Source organism: Ranitomeya imitator, chromosome 2 (assembly GCF_032444005.1).
Source record: "Ranitomeya imitator isolate aRanImi1 chromosome 2, aRanImi1.pri, whole genome shotgun sequence".
Lineage (NCBI taxonomy): Eukaryota > Metazoa > Chordata > Amphibia > Anura > Dendrobatidae > Ranitomeya > Ranitomeya imitator.
The window spans coordinates 259,741,680-259,759,125 of NC_091283.1; the positions used below are offsets into that span (position 1 = coordinate 259,741,680).

Genomic DNA, 17,446 nt, shown 5'->3' on the forward strand with positions numbered 1-17,446 from the left:
ACCACGCAGACCCACGCGAGTGACATCAGCCCCCCACACCACGCAGACCCACGCGAGTGACATCAGCCCCCCACACCACGCAGACCCACGCGAGTGACATCAGCCCCCCACACCACGCAGACCCACGCGAGTGACATCAGCCCCCCACACCACGCAGACCCACGCGAGTGACATCAGCCCCCCACACCACGCAGACCCACGCGAGTGACATCAGCCCCCCACACCACGCAGACCCACGCGAGTGACATCAGCCCCCCACACCACGCAGACCCACGCGAGTAACATCAGCCCCACTCTGCACGCAGATCCCCCACGCATGCAACATGACCCCCTTCCCACAGACTCCAGCACACACCGCCCCCCTTCCCGACACCCAGCCCAGCTAGCAAGGAACATAACCCCCTTCCCAACAGAGACCCCCAGCATGCAGTCACCCTTCCCCAGTCAGGCCCCTCCAGCACACAGTCCCAGGCAAACATCTCTCCCGGCAGAACCCCCTCCAGCATGCAGCCCCATGCAAGCATCACCCCCTTCTCCCCAGGAAGACCCCCACTTACCTGCTCTGTGACTTTGGAGAATGACCCAAAAATACCCCAAATCCGCCCTGACATCCACAGCCTCCTCCTGTCTGCTCTATGGAGGGAGAGGCTCCGCCCCCTCCGGTCACATGGGCATGACGTCATCACAGGTCCTGTGCGCACAGAGCAGCCATATATGTGGAGTGCGGCTCTGCAGGTGGAGGTATGTGGAGATTCCCCATTACTGAGCGCGGGGACATTAACCCCTTCTGCACGGAGACTCTTTATAAGAATCATAACGTTGTTGTTCTGTTTCCTGTAATAGATACATACGAGCCAACTATGGAGGACAGGAAGTGAGGGAGCGGATTGTTCTCCTAGTACAGGGCCCCTTTCTTGGCCCCACACAGTGTAATGCCCCCATTATGCCCTGTAAGCAGGGTTCTGCCCCACACCCAGCTGCCTCGGGCACTTTACCATGAGCTGGTACCTCAGATTCTTCCCCGCACCCCTTTCCTTTGTTGGCGCCAAATCTGTTCTGCCTTTGGGGCTCCGGCCTTTATAATATCAGTAACTGCGTCATCAAGGTCTCCTGACCAGGTGCACCCTCTAGACTCTTCCCTCCGGAAACCCTCCCTCTTCCCATTGATGTCACATGGTCCCGTCTGGACGGCAGATAGCAGTCTGTACAAATGCAGCACAGCCCTGAGGAGTCTTTTTTATGACTCTCCTTTTTACACCCCTTATGTAATATATATGATGGCGCTCACACAGTATAATGTTTCCACAGTACTGGCATCTCTCGTAAAAAAGGGATTTTCACACTACCGCCATACCCCCACACACAGTATAATGTTCTCATAGTACCGCCATACCCCCACACACAGTATAATGTTCTCATAGTACCGCCATACCCCCACACACAGTATAATGTTCTCATAGTACCGCCATACCCCCACACACAGTATAATGTTCTCATAGTACCGCCATACCCCCCCACACAGTATAATGTTCTCATAGTACCGCCATACCCCCCCCACACAGTATAATGTTCTCATAGTACCGCCATACCCCCACACACAGTATAATGTTCTCATAGTACCGCCATACCCCCACACACAGTATAATGTTCTCATAGTACCGCCATACCCCCCCCACACAGTATAATGTTCTCATAGTACCGCCATACCCCCACACACAGTATAATGTTCTCATAGTACCGCCATACCCCCCCACACAGTATAATGTTCTCATAGTACCGCCATACCCCCCCACACAGTATAATGTTCTCATAGTACCGCCATACCCCCACACACAGTATAATGTTCTCATAGTACCGCCTTACCCCCCCCACACAGTATAATGTTCTCATAGTACCGCCATACCCCCACACACAGTATAATGTTCTCATAGTACCGCCATACCCCCACACACAGTATAATGTTCTCATAGTACCGCCATACCCCCCCACACAGTATAATGTTCTCATAGTACCGCCATACCCCCACACACAGTATAATGTTCTCATAGTACCGTCATACCCTCACACACAGTATAATGTTCTCATAGTACCGCCATACCCCCACACCGTATAATGTTCTCATAGTACCGCCATACCCCCACACACAGTATAATGTTCTCATAGTACCGCCATACCCCCACACACAGTATAATGTTCTCATAGTACCGCCATACCCCCCCACACAGTATAATGTTCTCATAGTACCACCATACCCCCACACACAGTATAATGTTCTCATAGTACCGTCATACCCTCACACACAGTATAATGTTCTCATAGTACCGCCATACCCCCACACACAGTATAATGTTCTCATAGTACCACCATACCCCCACACACAGTATAATGTTCTCATAGTACCGCCATACCCTCACACACAGTATAATGTTCTCATAGTACCGCCATACCCCCACACACAGTATAATATTTTCATAGTACCGCCATACCTTCACACACACTATAATGTTCTCATAGTACCGCCATACCCCCACACACAGTATAGTGTTCTCATAGTACCGCCATACCCCCACACACAGTATAGTGTTCTCATAGTACCACCATACCCCCACACAGTATAATGTTCTCATAGTACCACCATACCCCCACACAGTATAATGTTCTCATAGTACCGCCATACCCCTATACACAGTATAAAGTTCCCCACTACCATCATCAACACACTGTATTTTGTTCCCACAATAGTGGCTTCCCACAGACACAGGATAATGTCCTCACAGTTCTGCCATCCCCCCACTTTCTAATGTTCCCACAGTACTGCCCCCTACATGCACAATATGGTACCATCCACCTCACTGACTACCTCCGACCACCGACAGTTAATTAATAAATTCTCACTTCGCCTCATTCTTGGTGCAGATACTAATGAACCCAGGATCTATGAGATATTTACCATACGATGGTTGGATAGGCAGGAATGTATCATCCATAAAGGTCGCCCACTCGGTTGCTATGATACCTATGAAGTGACAGGGCTCGGTGGGGTGTGGTATTAGTCACCCTCTCCTTCCCATCATCACAATGTCAGCGATATCCACATTCCCATGACGGTGATACGGCTGAATAGATTAGTTAATCAGGGAGTGGAAAGCTCCTGATCCACCATTCAGCCTTCGCTTCTGAGTCTGAGACTCCGTGCACTGCAGGCACAATGACGTCACTACATCACACCTGTAGTACGGAGCCTCAGTACTCACACCGCACAGACCAGAGCAGCGCTCCTCAGGAACCGGGTTGGCTGAGTAGTGTGTGTTTATATCAGGAATTGTGGGGGCATCATATTAAGAGAAGAGCTGTTGGGACTCTGATACTGAATTTGTGGCTGGTAGGGGCCATTATACTGGGGTTGTGGTGGACTGTAAATGCCTCCATACTGAGTGGGGTTTTATTTTGTGTAACAGGTTGTGGTGGCCATAATTAGAGATGAGCGAATATGTTCGGAAAACGATCACCAAACATAAATTTTCCGGATTCATGATCGGTAACACAAGCATTTTTCTTAAGATCGGAAAATGTCGATAACATTCGGTAAAGGATATAATAGAAGCCGGCAATACATGTGCCACGTTTAGTAAAATCACAGCCACCAGTGTGGGAGACTGGGGTTCAAATCCTGGCTCTGCCCTGTTGGACATAATATACCAGTAGTGGTCCATAACACTATGGTGCCTACCTCAATAAACATGAGAGTGTCACGAACAAAGAGAGTCATGCCGGCTCAGACATCACCTGGATTAACAAGGTCGGCGTCAGATGTCGAGGAACCAGAACAATCTGATGATAAATGGGCTACTGGCCCAAACCATACATCAGGGGTCCCCAACTCCAGGCCTCGAGGGCCGCCAACAGTGCAGGTTTTCAGGATTTCTTTAGTATTGCATCGGTGGTAATGTGATCATCTGCACATGTGATGATTCCAACCCCTGTGCAATACTAAGGAAATCCTGAAAACCTGCACTGTTGGCGGCCCTCGAGGCCTGGAGTTGGGGACCCCTGCCATACATGGACAAGGCAAGAGAACCTGGATGTGAGGAAATGCTACTGTAACAGCAGACGAAATAAGAGAGGAGATATGAAGCCTATGAGGAAACTCTGGATGGATACAAGACCTGCATGTCCACTAACTGAAAAACAACTAGTCATAGTCACCCAACTTTTCAATATCATAAAGAGAAAGCTATTATCACAACTTGAGATGTATCAACTGCACTGCAGATCCACCACACATGAAGACCTGGAAGAACAACATGTGCAACCCCCTGAAGATCCTGATCCAACCCTGCAACTAGAGAGCACTTGAAGACACAAAAGAGCACAGGGAGGTAAAAAAAAATCGCCAAGGTATACCCATAATAGAGCAGTCCTGTCTAATGTACATAATCCCTATCTGATGTATTTAAAAACCTGATCATCTGTATAGTACCTGTATGAACAGGGTTCAGAGAGAAAATATCCATGTAGAACATGCAAGATGGAACAGCTACAATGCAAATGACCCACAGGAGTGGTGGACTCCCCAGTCTCGTAGAAACAAGAGAACAATTATAAAACCAAAAACACATGGGCTACTTGCACAGTGAACCAGACAGGACTGCTCTATTATGGGTATACCTTGGCGATTGGTGGAGCAGCTTAACATACTTTTTTTGCAAAAAAAAACGTATTAACTAAATACCCTGTATTTTTTCATTTTTTGGCTAGCACTTGCTTATTTACTGTGACTTTTTTACAACAGAGTATTTTTTGACCTCTCTGTGCGCTTTTGTGTCTTCAAGTTCTTTGGTGGTGTGAACAGGTTCCTACAGACTTGTTCACTATGCAAGTAGCCCATGTGTTTTTGGTTTTATAACTAGAGAGCACTGCAGCTGGTCTGAAACAGAAGATCTTAGATAAACTAAATACCATCAATACCAGAGATCGACTGCCAAGACTCAGCAAAGAAACACCACCAGACAGTATGCTAGAGGATGCCAATAGAGCAGCTCTTGCATCAATACCTACCACCACCATAACTCAAACTAATAACCTGATCTATGCTATGGCCTCAGCATTCATGGAAATGCTTGGCTATTAAACCAGCAAGAACAAGAGAAGTATGTGCCCCCTTGGAAAAGAAGCCTGTAGACAAAGAAGGGAAGTCAGCCAACTATCATAAATACAGAAGTGTGTAAAGATCAAGAATAAGACCAAGCTGGACAAGTACAAAGGCCTGACCTCAACTGACGAGACTGCTAAACAATGGCTCACAGCACTCACTGCAAGACTAGGGCGATACACTAGAGAAGCTGAGGCCAAGAAGATAAATGCCCTGTTCTCCAAAGAACCATCCAATGTGTACTCCCAACTACAGAGGAACAGCACAAAGGCAGCAACTCCACCAATAGCAAAGACTGAACAATACTGGAGGAACATATGAGACAAGGAAAAAACACAACACCAGTGCAGTGTGGCTGCAATATTTGAGAATGAAGCACAGCAACCACCTAGAGCAAGAACCAGTCACCATTCCATAAGCAGACATCCAACAGCGGGTCAAGAACATGAAGAGCTGGACAGCACCTGGCCCAGACATGATCCTCACCTACTGGCTAAGGGAATTCACAGTGGTACATGAATGCATGGCAAAGCAGATAAACCAACTGCTAGAAGCAGGACACCACCCAGCTTGGCTAACACATGGAAGAACAGTGCTGATCATGAAGGATCCTCACAAAGGAACAGTTCCATCCAACTACCGCCCAATAACCTGCCTTACAACAACATGGAAACTTCTGTCAGGCATCATAGCCACCAAGCTACAGAACCATATGAACCAGTACATGAATCCAGCTCAGAAAGGCATTGGGACTGACACCAGAGGCTCTAAGCACCAGCTCCTAGTAGATAGAGCAGTCGCTCAAAACTCAAGATCCAGACAGACCAATCTCAGCACAGCCTGGATTGATTACAGGAAAGTCTATGACTCAATGCCACACACATGGATATGTGAATGCTTGGCTCTGTACAATGTCAACAGGAAATTAAGAACCTTCCTCATAAACTCAATGGGGCTATGGAGAACAACATCGGAAGTCAACTCAATACAACTAGCACAAGAGACCATTAAATGTGACATATACCAAGGTGGTGCACTGTCCCCATTGCTGTTCTGTATAGGCTTGAACCTCCTCAGTCAGATAATTACAGAGTCTGGCTATGGATACAAGTTCAAGAGTGGAAACACCATCAGCCACCTCCTCTACATGGATGACATCAAGCTGTATGCGAAAAACGAATGAGACATCAATTCACTGATCCACCTGACACGGATCAACAGTGAAGACATCGGGATGACCTTCGAAATGGAGAAGTTTGGCTAGTTGGTAATAAAGAGAGGCAAGGTAGTCAAAACTGATGGAGTGGAATTACCAGTAGGGCACATAGCAGATGTACAGACATGATACAGGAACCTCGGCATCCCACAGGGATATGGTAACTACGATGAGGACGCAAGGAAAGCAGCAACATCCAAATACCATCAAAGGTAAGACAGGTCCTGAGGAACCAGCTCAATGGGAAGAATATAATCCACATCAATATATATATGCCCTGCCAGTTATCAGATACCCTGCTGGCATAGTTCGCTGGCCCAAAGAAGAGATGGAAGCTGCAGATGTGAAGACATGAAAGCTCCTCACAATGCATGGAGGTCTCCACCCTAAGACTAACACCCAAAGATTGTATACCAACAGAAAGGAGGGTGGCCAAGGCTTGATAAGCATCCAGGCCACCATCACGGATGAAACGAGGAGTATCCAGGAATACATCAGAAAAATGGCACCAAAATATGAGATGCTGAGAGAAAGCCTAAGGCAGCAACAACAGGTCTGGAAGGAAGAACAGGAACATGAACCGCCATGGCAAGACAAGCCGCTGCATGGGATGTACCATCGACAGATAATGGAGGTAGCTGACATGGAGAAATCCTACCAATGGCTGGAGAAAGCTGGACTACGAGACAGCACAGAGGCAGTAATCATAGCGGCACAAGAGCAAGCACTAAGTACCAGATCCATAGAAGCAGGAATCTACCACACAAGACAAGACCTAAGGTGCAGACTATGCAAAGAAACCTCAGAAACCATCTAACGCATAGTGGCAGGATGCAAAATGCAAGCAGGAACAGCGTATACTGAACGCCACAACCAAGTAGCGGGAGTTGTATACAGGAACATCTGTACAGCATATGGGCTAATTCCCCCTAAGTCCAGGTGGGAGACCCCAGAAAAAGTGGTGGGCAATGAAAGGGCTAAAATCCTGTGGGACTTCAAGATCCAGATGGATAAGCAGGTGTTGGCTAACCAACCAGACATTGTGATAGTAGACAAGGATCAGAAGACAGCAGTGATAATAGATGTGGCAGTGCCAAGTGACAGCATTCGTGCAGGGGTGCATTCGTGCACTATTATTCGTGTTTTTTTAATTCAAAGTACTTTTTTTTTCTAAGTACTCGGCAGTTATAACATGGCAGTTAGACAGGGCAGCAGACAGGTAAGACAATCTAAATCTATTCCCTGTTCATTTGGAACAGAACAAATATTCACCATATGTATTTGTATATTCTATATCCTGGCTGCTGCATTCACTCACATTCACCGCCCTTGCATTAACTCTCTATACTCCATCCATATCGGCCCCTCTGTCCTTGCCTCTCCTATGTATAGCACTCATGCTCTGTTCACATTGATTAACAGCACAGATCCATTCAGTCCCACCATCCAACACAAGAGACGCTCTCACAAATGACTTAACCATCTGCTCTCTCTTTCGATCCTCCTTCTCCTAGTCGCTGGAGACATATCTCCAAACCCCGGCCCCCCATGTTATAGCCAGTCAAACCTCCCAATTGCTACACCCAGAAACCCCTCTAACCTTATTAATATTCCCTGCATGCCTTCTGTCTCTTTGAATTGTGCCCTTTGGAATTCTCGCTCTGTGTGTAATAAACTCTCCTTCATTCATGACTTCTTCCTTTCTAATTCTCTTAATCTCCTGGCTCTTACTGAAACCTGGATCCAGCAGTCAGACACCACCGCTGCTGCTGCTCTTTCATATGGTGGACTACACTTTTCTCATACCCCAAGATCAGACAACAGAGCAGGTGGAGGCGTTGGTCTGCTCCTTTCACCCAAATGTACTTTCCAAGTTATCCCCCAAGTACCCTCACTTGTCTTCCCTTCCTTTGAGGTCCATGTGGTCAGACTCTACGTCCCCTTCTCCATGCGAGTGGCGGTGGTGTATCGTCCTCCCGGCCCCTCTCATCAGTTCCTTGATCACTTTGCCACCTGGCTTCCACACTTTCTCTCCTGTGACACCCCCACCCTTATCATGGGTGATTTCAACATCCCCATTGCCTCTCCCCTCTCCCCATCTGCTTCTCACCTTTTATCGCTATCCTCCTCTTTCAGCCTCTCGCAGCATACTAACTCTTCAACACATGAAGATGGAAACTCCCTTGACTTGGTCTTCTCCCGGCTTTGCTCAGTGGATGATTTCACAAACTCCCCTCTCCCGCTCTCTGACCACAACCTTCTTTCATTTTCTATCAAGAACTGCCATCCCGCTCAGGTCACCCCCACTTTCCACACTTATAGAAACATACAGGCCATTAACACCCAGAAACTTATGAAGAACTTGCAGTCCTCATTGGCCCCAATCTTCTCCATCTCATGTCCTGATTCTGCTCTGAAGCATTACAATGAAACCCTGCAAAGTGCTCTGGATGAAGCTGCTCCTCCTATACATAAAACAACTCGGCACAGACGGCAATAACCGTGGCACACGCTGCAAACACTTTTCCTGCAGCGGTGCTCCAGGTGCGCAGAACGTCTGTGGAGAAAATCTAATCTACCCGAAGATTTCATCCATTATAAGTTCATGCTAAAGACATACAATTCTGCCCTTCACCTCTCCAAACAAACCTACTTCAACACCCTCATCACCTCCCTGTCCAATAACCCTAAACGTCTCTTTGACACGTTCCAGTCCCTACTCAACCCAAGAGAGCAGGCCCCAACCACGGATCTCCGTGCTGACGATCTGGCCAATTACTTCAAAGAAAAAATTGACCACATTCGACAGGAAATTATCTCCCAATCCCTTCATACCATGCACTGTCCTCCCTCCCCCACTGCATCTAGTTCACTCTCTGACTTTGAACCAGTTACAGAAGAAGAAGTGATCAGGCTCCTTGCATCTTCTCGCCCGACCACTTGCACCAGTGACCCCATTCCGTCACATCTCCTCCAGTCCCTTTCCCCGGCTGTCACCTCTCACCTAACAAAAATATTCAACCTTTCCCTCACTTCCGGTATTTTTCCCTCCTCATTTAAGCATGCCATCATACATCCATTACTTAAAAAACCATCCCTCGATCAAAACTGTGCCGCTAATTATAGACCTGTCTCTAATCTTCCCTTCATCTCTAAACTCCTCGAACGCCTGGTCCACTCCCGTCTTACCCGCTATCTCTCAGATAACTCTCTTCTCGACCCTCTTCAATCTGGCTTCCGCTCTTTACACTCTACTGAAACTGCCCTCACTAAAGTCTCTAATGACCTACTAACAGCTAAATCTAATGGTCACTACTCCATGCTAATTCTCTTGGATCTCTCCGCAGCATTCGATACTGTGGATCATCAGCTCCTCCTCACTATGCTCTGCTCCATCGGCCTCAAGGACACCGTTCTCTCCTGGTTCTCCTCCTATCTCTCTGACCGATCCTTCACTGTATGTTTTGCTGGTTCCTCCTCCTCTCACCTTCCCCTTACTGTTGGGGTTCCTGTTGTGAGTTCTGTGGCTGAATTCACTCCTGTGGTCACAAGTGGTACTGCAGCTTCTGAGCTTCCTCCCTCAGGTGTTCTGGTGAGCTCGTTGGCTGCTTTGTTATTTAACTCCACCTGATTCTGTCTTCCTTGCTCCTTGTCAATGTTCCAGTGTTGGATCTGAGCTTCTAGATCTTCCTGTGGCCTGCTGCTCTGCTTAGATTAGTGCTTCTTTGCTTTTGTTGCTAATTTTTCTGTCCAGCTTGTCATTTCGTTTTGCTGGAAGCTCTGAGACGCAAAGGGTGTACCGCCGTGCCGTTAGTTCGGCACGGTGGGTCTTTTTGCCCCCTTTGCGTGGTTTTTTGCTTTAGGGTTTTTTGTAGACTGCAAAGTTCTCTTTGCTATCCTCGCTCTATCTAGAATATCGGGCCTCACTTTGCTGAATCTATTTCATCCCTACGTTTGTCTTTTCATCTTGCTAACAGTCATTATATGTGGGGGGCTGCCTTTTCCTTTGGGGTATTTCTCTGAGGCAAGTCAGGCTTGTTTTTCTATCTTCAGGCTAGTCAGCTCCTCAGGCTGTGCCGAGTTGCATAGGTAGTGTCAGGCGCAATCCACAGCTGCCTTTAGTTGTGTTTAGGTTAGGTTCAGGTATTGCGGTCTACAGAGATTCCACGTCTCAGAGCTCGTTCTATTGTTTTTGGGTTATTGTCAGATCACTGTATGTGCTCTGATTGCTGGCACACTGTGTCACTGGATTGCCTACATAACAGGTTCCTCAAGGATCAGTCCTAGGCCCCCTCCTCTTCTCGTTGTATACTGCCCCTATTGGACAAACAATCAGTAGATTTGGTTTCCAGTACCATCTCTATGCTGACGACACCCAATTATACACTTCTTCTCCTGATATCACACCGACCTTTTTAGAAAACACCAGTGATTGTCTTACCGCTGTCTCTAACATCATGTCCTCCCTCTATATGAAACTTAACCTGTAAAAAACTGAACTCCTCGTGTTCTCTCCCTCTACTAACCTACCTTTGCCTGACATTGCCATCTCCGTGTGCGGTTCCACCATTACTCCAAAGCAACATGCCCGCTGCCTTGGGGTCATCCTTGATTCTGACCTTTCATTCACCCCCCACATCCGATCACTGGCTCGCTCTTCTTACCTGCATCTCAAAAACATTTCTAGAATTCGCCCTTTTCTTACTTTCGACTCTGCAAAAACTCTTACTGTTTCACTTATTCATTCTCGTCTGGACTATTGTAACTCTCTACTAATCGGCCTCCCTCTTACCAAACTTTCCCCGCTCCAATCTGTCCTGAATGCTGCAGCCAGGATCATATTCCTCACCAACCGTTACACCGATGCCTCTACCTTGTGCCAGTCATTACACTGGCTACCCATCCACTCCAGAATCCAGTACAAAACTACTACCCTCATCCACAAAGCACTCCATGGCTCAGCACCACCCTACATCTCCTCCCTGGTATCAGTCTACCACCCTACCCGTGCCCTCCGCTCCGCTAATGACCTCAGGATAGCATCCTCAATAATCAGAACCTCCCACTCCCGTCTCCAAGACTTTACACGTGCTGCGCCGATTCTTTGGAATGCACTACCTAGGTTAATACGATTAATCCCCAATCCCCACAGTTTTAAGCGTACCCTAAAAACTCATTTGTTCAGACTGGCCTACCGCCTCAATGCATTAACCTAACTATCCCTGTGTGGCCTATTTATTAAAAAAAAAAAAACAACAACAATCAGGTTCCTCGCATCATGTTCTCATTCACTTTATGCAGTTAATAGCCCTCTGTGTCTGTACTGCTACATACTTAGGCAGTTAACTGGTTCATGCAGCTTTACATGAACACCCGAGCCTTACACTATGGCCGGTCCGAATAACTAAAGCAATTGTTACTATCCACCTCTCGTGTCTCCCCTTTTCCTCATAGTTTGTAAGCTTGCGAGCAGGGCCCTCATTCCTCCTGGTATCTGTTTTGAACTGTATTTCTGTTATGCTATGCTATGCTATGTTATGTATTTTCTGTACAAGTCCCCTCTATCATTTGTAAAGCGCTGCGGAATATGTTGGCGCTATATAAATAAAAATTATTATTATTATATTATTAACATCAGAAATAAGGAATATGAGAAGCTGGAGAAATACCAGGACCTCAAAGGAGAACTGGAGAAGATGTGGAAGGTGAAGGCAACAGTGATTTCAGTGGTGATAGGAGCACTTGGAGCAGTGACCCCTAAGTGGGAAGAATGGCTACAACAGATCCCAGGAGCAACATCTGAGCTCTCTGTCCAGAAAAGTGCAATGCTGGGAACAACTAAGATCCTGCGCAGAACCCTCAAACTCCCAGGTCTCTGGTAGAGGACCTGAGAATGTGAAAGGACAACAAAGACCACCTCTATTGGGGGTGAGAAGGAAGTTTTTTTTACGGATGTCCATGACACAGTGTATATATATTACATAGATAGAAGAAAAGCCGGTAATTCAGCAGCCACGGTAGTGTAAAATCAGTGCAGGAGCCGACAGGATAGAAGACATGGATTACATACACTAAATAGAATAGATAGATATATAGATGTCAGTGACAAATACAATTAGTACAATGTGTGCAGCTTACTGTACATGTATTTAATAAAAGATCATTTTTCTGAAAAAAAATGGCATGGGCTCTGTGAGATCCCCGCTAGCACCGTGAGGAAGTCGCACGATGCAGAGGCGAGTTCACCGGGAGGATTTCACTGCGGTGGATTTCAACTCTCCTCTGCACTGTGCGACTTCTCATGGTGGTAGCGGGGATCTCACTGAGGTCACCGCATTTCAGCCCGGCTGGGAACGCACGCTCAGTGATGTCACCGCTAGTCACTGACGCTGCATTCCCAGCAGCTCATTCACCAGTGGTTCTCAGACTGGATGGTCACATCTTGGCACCGTCCAGGTTGAAAACTATTTCTCCCCCAGATATGAATTACGGCGCGGGACAGAACGACAGACAGGTATGGTATTTTGTTGTTTTTTTATTTTAGTTTTAGTACAGGAGATTGAGGGCTTTGGTGAAATTAGGCGAGGTCATAAGTATGGTTTAATTGAGATTATTAAAGGAGTTTGTGTCATTTTTTCAATTCACTTTATTCTTGCTGTGTCTTAATTTACCATATAACTATAGGATTAGTAATGGATCGGTGTCTTACTCTCCATTACTAAGCCGTGGGCTTGATGTCACCTGACAACACAAAGGTGACATCAACTACACAAATTTGAACCCCACTTGCCACCGCTACAGGGCAAGTGGGAAGAGCTGGGCAAAGCACCAGAATTGGCGCATCTAATAGATGTGACTTATCTGGGCAGCTGTGGGCTGCTATTGTTAGGCTTGGGGGTCAGTATCCATGGCCCCTTAGCAGCCTGAGAATACCAGCCCCCAGCTGTCAGCTTTAGAAAAGCTGGTTGTTAAAAAATGGGGTGGACCCCACGCCATTTTTTTAAATTATTTATTTAAATAATTAAAAAGCGTGGGACCCCTTTATTCTTGATAACCAAGATTGCTGAAGCTGACGGCTGAGGGTTGCAGCCCCCCAGTTGTGAGTTTTGCCTGGCTGGTTATCAAAAATACAGGGAAACCCATGACTTTTTTTTATTATTTATTTACAGCGACAGAGCAGCTTATGAATACCCTCCATCATCTGCGCTCACGGGTATGTTCACACTGGGCGTTTTTGCTGCATTTTTATATGCTAATTTTCATCTGCTTTTTCCATTACCAGCAAAGTCTATGAGATTTCAGAAATCTCATACACACACATTATTTTTTTTGTCATCAGGATTTTGTGCTTTGCAGCATTTTTTTTACATAGAGCATGTCACTTCTTTCAGCAATTTTGCAGTGTTTTTCACACATTGACTTGAATGGTTGTAAAAAAACGCGGAAAGTACGCAGGTTGACCTTTTTTTTGCAGCGTATTTGCAGTATAAAAGTCAAGGACAGCAGGATATGACCTCACACTCGAAGAAAGGCTGCATGATGCATCCATTCAGCCTGTCATTGAGCAGACTGGACTCGAACCCCATTCTCTTGAATGGGGGGCCGACAATACAGTGTTGGACACGCTGTCATATGCATGAGAGCGCGGCAAACACCGCTTCTGAACGGTGGTGAAACCGTCCTCGCCGGTCAGAGATCCACAGTTCCCCCACTGTCAAAAGACAGCGGCAGCACTCAGCTGTGATCGTAGGTATACAGGTTACCTCCGTTCACTGGTGTCAGCTGATGGGACAACTGATCCCATCATCCGACACCTGCTAATAACAGTGAGAGCAGGAGTGGATGATAGGAGTATTCATCAGCTCCTTCTGTGCCGTAAATACATACCGTATATACTCGAGTATAAGCCGACCCGAGTATAAGCCGACCCCCCTAATTTTGCCACAAAAAACTGGGAAAACTTATTGACTCGAGTATAAGCCTAGGGTTGAAAATGCAGCATTTACCGGTGAATTTCAAAAATAAAAATAGATCATTATTTCCCCATAGCTGTGCCATATAGTGCTCTGCACCGTTCATATTTCCCCATAGCTCTGCCATATAGTGCTCTGCACCGTTCATATTTCCCCATAGCTCTGCCATATAGTGCTCTGCACCGTTCATATTTCCCCATATCTGTGCCCTGTATGCTCTGCACCATTCATATTTCCCCATATCTGTGCCCCATATAGTGCTCTGCGCCGTTCATATTTCCCCATAGTTCTGCCATATAGTGCTCTGCACCGTTCATATTTCCCCATAGCTGTGCCATATAGTGCTCTGCGCCGTTCATATTTCCCCATAGCTGTGCCATATAGTGCTCTGCGCCGTTCATATTTCCCCATAGCTGTGCCATATAGTGCTCTGCACCGTTCATATTTCCCCATAGCTCTGCCATATAGTGCTCTGCACCGTTCATATTTCCCCATAGCTCTGCCATATAGTGCTCTGCACCGTTCATATTTCCCCATAGCTGTGCTATATAGTGCTCTGCGCCGTTCATATTTCCCCATAGCTCTGCCATATAGTGCTCTGCACCGTTCATATTTCCCCATAGCTGTGCCATATAGTGCTCTGCGCCGTTCATATTTCCCCATAGCTGTGCCATATAGTGCTCTGCGCCGTTCATATTTCCCCATAGCTGTGCCATATAGTGCTGTGCACCATTCATATTTCCCCATAGCTGTGCCATATAGTGCTCTGCGCCGTTCATATTTCCCCATAGCTGTGCCATATAGTGCTCTGCACCGTTCATATTTCCCCATAGCTCTGCCATATAGTGCTCTGCACCGTTCATATTTCCCTATAGCTCTGCCATATAGTGCTCTGCACCGTTCATATTTCCCCATAGCTCTGCCATATAGTGCTCTGCACCGTTCATATTTCCCCATAGCTCTGCCATATAGTGCTCTGCACCGTTCATATTTCCCCATATCTGTGCCCCATACAGTGCTCTGCATCGTTCATATTGCCCCATACAGTGCTCTGCACCGTTCATATTGCACCATACAGTGCTCTGCACCGTTCATATTGCCCCATACAGTGCTCTGCACCATTCTTATTGCCCCATACAGTGCTCTGCACCGTTCATATTGCCCCATACAGTGCTCTGCGCCGTTCATATTGCCCCATACAGTGCTCTGCATCGTTCATATTGCCCTATACAGTGCTCTGCGCTGTTCATATTGCCCCATACAGTGCTCTGCGCTGTTCATATTACCCCATAGATGCTCCACATAAATCTGTGCCGCTGCTGCTGCAATAAAAAAAAAAAGCCATACTCACCTTTCTTGCCTGCAGCTCCCAGCGTCCGGTCCCGGCGTCTCTCCGCACTGACTGATCAGGCAGAGGGCGCCGCGCACACTATATGCGTCATCGCGCCCTCTGACCTGCACAGTCAGAGCAAGAGGACGCGAAGACAGAGCGGCGCCCGGCGGGTGGAACGCGGACAGGTGAATATTACATACTTACCTGGTCCCGGCGTCCGGCTCCTTCCCCCGCACAGCTGTCTTCGGTGCCGCAGCCTCTTTCTCTATCAGCGGTCACCGGCACCGCTGATTAGAGAAATGAATAGGCGGCTCCACCCCTATGGGAGGTGGAGCGGCCTATTCATTTCTCTAATGAGCGGTCCCACGTGACCGCTGAACAGGGGAAGAAGCTGCAGCACAGAAGACCGTGGGACGGCAGGTGTTGTGAATTCTGTTGTCAAGCTCCCTCCTGTGGTCATGAATGGTACTTCGGCTGGTTCTGTCCATTGGCTTCCTCTGGTGGTTGTGAGTGGGGCTGCGGCTTCTGAGTTTCCTTCCACAGGTGACGAGGTTAATTCGTTAGCTGGCTGCTCTATTTAACTCCACTTAGATCATTGCTCCATGCCACCTGTCAATGTTCCAGTATTGGTCTAGTTCGCTCCTGGATCGTTCTTGTGACCTGTCTTCCCAGCAGAAGCTAAGTTCCTGCTTGTTTTTCTCTGGTTTGCTATTTTTCTGTCCAGCTTGCTATTTTGATTTTTGTCTTGCTTGCTGGAAGCTCTGGGACGCAGAGGGAGCGCCTCCGCACCGTGAGTCGGTGCGGAGGGTCTTTTTGCGCCCTCTGCATGGTCTTTTTGTAGTTTTTGTGCTGACCGCAAAGTTACCTTTCCTATCCTCTGTCTGTTCAGTAAGTCGGGCCTCACTTTGCTAAATCTATTTCATCTCTGTGTTTGTAATTTTCATCTTTACTCACAGTCATTATATGTGGGGGGGCTGCCTTTTCCTTTGGGGAATTTCTCTGAGGCAAGGTAGGCTTTATTTTTCTATCTCTAGGGCTAGCTAGTTCCTTAGGCTGTGACGAGTTGCATAGGGAGCGTTAGGAGCAATCCACGGCTATTTCTAGTGTGTGTGATAGGATTAGGGATTGCGGTCAGCAGAGTTCCCACGTCTCAGAGCTTGTCTTGTATTATTAGGAACTATCAGGTCATTCCATGTGCTCTTAACCACCAGGTCCATTATTGTCCTAACCACCAGGTCATAACAGGCAGGGGGAGCGCCAGGATCGCTGGGACTAGGTAAGTATGCCTCAGCGCCCTCTCCCCCTCACCCGCCGACCCTGCCACCCACCTTGACTCGAGTATAAGCCGAGAGGGGTACTTTCAGCCCAAAAATTTGGGCTGAAAATCTCGGCTTATACTCGAGTATATACGGTAATTAAAACAAAAACCTGCGTGGGTTCCCCCTATTTTTGATAACAAGCCAGGCAAAACTCACAGCTGGGGGCTGCAACCCTCAACTGTCAGCTTCAGCAAGGCTAGTTATCAAGAATAGAGGGGTCCCCACACTGTAGTTTTTAATAATTCTCCCGGTGAACTCTCCTCTGTACCGTGCGACTTTCTCACGGTGCTAGCGGGGTTTCTCACTGAGGTCACCGCAGTTCAGCCCGGCTGGGAACAGAGCATCAGTGATGTCACCGCTAGACACTGAGGCTGCGCTCGCAGCAGCGCATTCACCAGTGGTTCTCAGCCTGTACGGTCACATCTTGGCACCGTCCAGGTTGGAAACTATTTC

General features: G+C 47.4%; 1 protein-coding gene across 2 annotated transcripts in view; it reads left to right on the plus strand.

The window, feature by feature from the left end:
• Nucleotides 1-691: 691 nt before the first annotated feature.
• Nucleotides 692-17,446, plus strand: part of LOC138662994 (gastrula zinc finger protein XlCGF57.1-like) — a 38,749-nt gene continuing 21,994 nt past the window's right edge. The window contains exons 1-2 of one of the 2 annotated variants that reach the window (XM_069749029.1): nt 692-741; nt 12,007-12,296. The gene's annotated coding sequence lies outside the window, so the exon portion shown is untranslated. The remainder of the gene's footprint in view (nt 742-12,006; nt 12,297-17,446) is intronic. The other variant, XM_069749028.1, reaches the window with a different exon arrangement.